Genomic DNA, 5,523 nt, shown 5'->3' with positions numbered 1-5,523 from the left:
GAAACCCATATCAGGGAAAAAGACAGACACTACCTCAGAGTGAAAGGCTGGAAAACAATTTTCCAAGCAAACAGTCTGAAGAAACAAGCTGGAGTAGCCATTCTAATATCGAATAAAATCAACTTTGAACCCAAAATTATCAAAAAAAAAAAAAAGACAAGGAGGGACACTTCATATTCATCAAAGGTAAAATCTTCCATGATGAACTCTCAATTCTGAATATCTATGCTCCAAATGCAAGGGCATCCACATTCATTAAAGAAACTTTAGTAAAGCTCAAAGCAAACATTGCACCTCACACAATAATAGTGTGAGACTTCAACACACCACTTTCATAAATGTACAGATCCTGGAAACAGAAACTAAACAGAAACAGAGTGAAACTAACAGAAGTTATGAAACAAATGGATTTAACAGATATCTACAGAACATTTTAACCTAAAACAAAAGGATATACCTTCTTCTCAGTACCTCATGGTACCTTCTCCAAAATTGACCATATAATTGGTCACAAAACAAGCCTCAACAGATACAAAAATATTGAAATTGTCCAATGCATCCTATAAGATCACCATGGACTAAGACTTATCTTCAATAACAAAATAAATAATACACAGCTAACATTCATGTGGAAACTGAACAACACTCTCCTCAATGATACCTTGATCAAGGAAGAAATAAAGAAAGAAATTAAAAACTTTTTAGAGTTTAATGAAAATGAAGCCACAACATACTCAAACTTATGGAACACAATGAAAGCATTTCTAAGAGGAAAACTCATAGCTATGAGTGCTTCCAAAAAGAAACTAAAGAGAGCATACACTAGCAGCTTGACAGCACACCTAAAAGCTCTAGAACAAAAGGATGCAAATTCACCCAAGAGGAGTAGAAGTCAGGAAATAATCAAACTCAGGAGCAAAAAGAACCAAGTGGAAACAAAAAGAACTATTCAAGAATCAACCAAACTCGGAGCTGGTTCTTTGAGAAGATCAATAATGTAGATAAACCGTAAGCCAGACTCACTAGAGTACACAAGGATAGCATCATAATTAACAAATTCTGAAATGAAAAGGGAGACATACCAACAGATCCTGAAGAAATCCAAAACATCATCAGATTCTTCTACAAATGCTATACTCAACAAAACTGGAAAACCTGGATGAAATGGACAAATGTCTAGCCAGATACCAGGTACCAGAGTTAAATCAGGATCAGATTAATGACCTAAACAGTTCTATATCCCCTAAAGAAATAGAAGCAGTCATTGATAGTCAGCCAACCAAAAATTGCCCAGGACCAGATGCGTTTAGTGCAGATTTCTATCAAACCTTCAAAGAACACCTAATTACAGTTCTTCTCAAACTATTCCACAAAATAGAAACAGAAGGTTCCCTACCCAGTTCATTCTATGAAGCCATAATTACTCTGATAACTAAACCACACAAAGATCCAACAAAGATAGAGAACTTCAGACTAATTTACCTTATGAATATCAATGCAAAAATACTCAATAAAATTCTCACAAACCGAATCCAAGAACACATTAAAATGATCATCCATCATGACCAAGTAGGCTTCATCAGTGGGATGCAGGGATGGTTTAATATGTGGAAATCCATCAACATACTTCACTATATAAAGAATCTTAAAGAAAAAAATAACACATTATCATCTTGTTAGATGCTGAGAAAGCATTTGACAAAATCCAACACCCATTCATCATAAAAGTCTTGGAAAGATCAGGAATTCAAGGCCCATAACTAAACATAATAAGAGCAATCTACAGCAAACCAGTATTCAACAACAAAGTTAATGGAGAGAAGCTAGAAGCAATCCCACTAAATCAGGGACTGGACAAGGCTGCCCACTTTCTCCCTACCTATTCAACATTGTACTTGAAGTCCTAGCCAGAGTAATTCCACATCAAAAGGAGTTCAAGGGGATACAATTTAGAAAGGAAGAAGTCAAAATATCACTATTTGTAGATGATATGATAGTATATATAAGTGATCCTTAAAATTCCACCAGAGAAATCCTAAGCCTGATAAACAGCTTTAATGAAGTAGCAGGATATAAAATTAACTCAAACAAGTCAATGGCCTTTCTCTACAAAAAGGATAAACAGGCTGAGAAATAAATTAGGGAAACAACACCCTCCTCAATAGTCATAAACAATATAAAATACCTTGGTGTTACTCTAACAAAGGAAGTGAAAGATCTGTAGGATAAGACTTTCAAGTCTCTGAAGAAAGAAATCAAAGAAGATCTCACTATGGATTTTTAAGATGTCAGTAAGTAATTGGACACAGAAATTGCTAGTAAATTCAGAAAGAAGCATGTCTTTGTGGCTCATTTTAGGTTGGGGCCTATACTGGCTAGTTTTGTGTCAACTTGACACAGCTGGAGTTATCACAGAGAAAGGAGCTTCAGTTGAGGAAATGCCTCCATGAGATCCAATTGTGAGGCATTTTCTCAATTAGTGATCAAGGGGGAAAGGCCCCTTGTGGGTGGTGCCATCTCTGGGCTGGTAGTCTTGGGTTCTATAAGAGAGCAGGCTGAGCTAGCCAGGGGAGGCAAGCCAATAAAGAACATCCCTCCAAGCTCCTGCTTCCTGACCTGCTTGAGTTCCAGTCCTGACTTCTTTGGTGATGAACAGCAGCATGGAAGTTTAAGCCAAATAAACCCTTTCCTCCCCAACTTGCTTCTTGGTCATGATGTTTGTGCAGGAATTGAAACCCTGACTAAATCAGGCCCTATTGGCAAAATGGTTTAGATAACAACGAGTATATGAAATTCATTATTTTGATAATTCTATAGTGCTTTTTTTCAGTCACAGTTTATGCTGGCTCAACTAATGAAAGGGTCTGTTACATTACACCTCTCAGAAATATTGTTGGGGGAGCATATTCTCTGACTAGTCACTGGTATGGGTTCAGATACTGCATAGGAAATATGACAGTAGGAATTGAACCATTTTCCTGTTGTCCTCCACTCTATTGTAGCAGTAGTTTGTAGTTAAACTAGTTATAGATGTGATAACACAGTGAAAATAACATGGAGGCAGGGCTTGAGGAAGCCCAGTGCTTTCCTGGGAGTGAAAATTTACATTGGGCTATGGTAAATTCTTCTTAAAGTGTCCTTTTGCACTGTGTGTTCATACTCAGGGTGAGTTTATGGTTGGATGAAGGAAGTTTTTAGCTTACCTTGTTCAATTGTAATACTAACCTGGGAGCAATACTGTAGTCTGGAAAAGTTTTCTGCCCAACTGTATAAGGTACTATACTCAGAGGGATAGTGGTCGCCAGAGTCATAGTCACACACTTTCTCTCAGTACCTCTGTGTTCATAACTCACCTACCCTTGGATTAGGAGGAATTGTTATCATTAACTATGTCTTCAGTATTGCAATGACTAGTCTACACATTGCTGACCATATATTTGTTCTTAGGGAACAAGCTGCCTGATTATCTTATAAAGTTTTTATTTTTTCCTTCCAATTTCCTTCAATGTCACAATACTCATCCTCTACAGTGCAAGCAGTTTATGGGATTGAGTTAAAATGTCTGCTGGACAATATTGTGTTCAAAAAGCAGCTAAACATACCCTTGAGACAGTGCAGCAAAACTGCAGAGTTCTAGAGATCATGATATATTAATGTTTTTAAAGCCTAAGTTATACAGGCTCTTCTCAAGATTTTTCCTGACCAAAAAGCCCTGAATTTCACTATCAATTGATATGAGATGATTTTCCAAAGTGAGATTACTGCGTACTTTTAAGGTTACTTATCTGAGCGAGGTATATCCCAAGAAGAATGTGAAGTTTCCTAGTAGTGAGGTTATTAGTATCTACAGGAATACAATTTTGGTTTTTTCTCATTCCAGTTTATCCTGGCAAAGAATGGAATATTCTCTGCCCTATCTATGGAGAAGAGGTGGCAGATGTTCAAATATGTTTTTCTTTGTGTGCTTTTGCCTCGGGTCTCCAAATCTCAAACACGTCATCCATTTGCTCATTCCTGTTGCTCTTCCCTGGTCACTCATTTAATGTGTAACTACGCAGCTGTCACCTTCGTTCTTTGTGGAACTGCTTGCTGCCCATCTCCATTCAGGCATTTTGAAATATATAACATATTGTTCATGTCCATGTTTATGTACAATTTCATCCTACTATTGTCAGATGGCAGTTTCTGTAAAAAATTAATTTGCATTACATTTATGAAGGTTTAAAGGACTCAATACTAGAGAGAATTTGGTGTTCACATATGTAAAATAATGTGTATTATATTGTTGCTGAGTGATTTCTTCTCTAGATATAGATTTGGTATATTCACTTACACTATTCAACTTTTCCATTTTATTCTTTATGCTTTAATTATTTTTTGTATGTATGTAAAGTTTGAAAACACTATAGCAATTTTTGAACTAGTTTTGGCAGACTCATATTGGCTTCCTTTATTTTTCTGTTATGTTGTTAGCTAGATGGGTTTCTGAGTTTTATATTTTTCAGGATGAAAAATCTCTTCCATTATAGAAAAAAATCCCCACTCTTATTTATTTATTTTTATTTATTTATTTATTTATTTTTAATTGGGTATTTATTTCATTTAGATTTCCAATGCTATCCCAAAAGACCCCCACACACTCCCCCACCAACTCCCACACCCACACACTCCCACTTCTTGGCCCTGGCGTTCCCCTGTACTGAGGCATATAAAGTTTGCACAACCAATGGGCCTCTTTTTCCACTGATGGCGGACTAGGCCATCTTCTGATTCATATGCAGCTAGAGACACAAGCTCTGGGGGGTACTGGTTAGTTCATATTGTTGTTCCACCTATAGGGTTGCAGACCCCATTAGCTCCTTGGGTATTTTCTCTAGCTCCTCCATTGGGGGCCCTGTGATCCATCCAATAGCTGACTGTGAGCATCCCCTTCTGTGTTTGATAGGCCCCAGCATAGTCTCACAAGAGACAGCTAAATCTGGGTCCTTTCAGCAAAATCTTGCTAGTGTATGCAATGGTGTCAGCGTTTGGAGGCTGATTATAGGATGGATCCCCGGATATGGCATTCTCTAGATGCTCCATTCTGTTGACTCAGCTCCAAACATTGTCTCTGTAACTCTTTCCATGGGTGTTTTGTTCCCAATTCTTTTTTTTTTTCTATTCTAATATTTTTAATTGATACTTTAAAGTTTACACAGTAAAGAGGAAAAACACCATGTTTTGATTAATATAAACATTGGTGATGTTCAAAACAGGATATGTGTATTTATCTCTACAACCATTTATTTAGCTATTATATAATGTGTATATGTTACATCTATGTATATATAAATTCCTTATGGTAACTATATAGTGTAATAATGGATTTACATATATGTTATATGTACTTTTTTGTTATCTTTAGTTTCCCTGATATGCAAAACATATGCCAGAATACTTTTTTCAAAAATAACTATAATTTAGTACCTGTTAGTTGAACTTTATAGATACCTCCCGTCCCGCTCCTTTTTCCTTTTTTTTTTT

This window comes from Mus caroli, chromosome X (assembly GCF_900094665.2).
Source record: "Mus caroli chromosome X, CAROLI_EIJ_v1.1, whole genome shotgun sequence".
In the NCBI taxonomy this organism is placed as follows: Eukaryota; Metazoa; Chordata; class Mammalia; order Rodentia; family Muridae; genus Mus; species Mus caroli.
Note: the sequence above shows the minus strand (reverse complement) of the source record.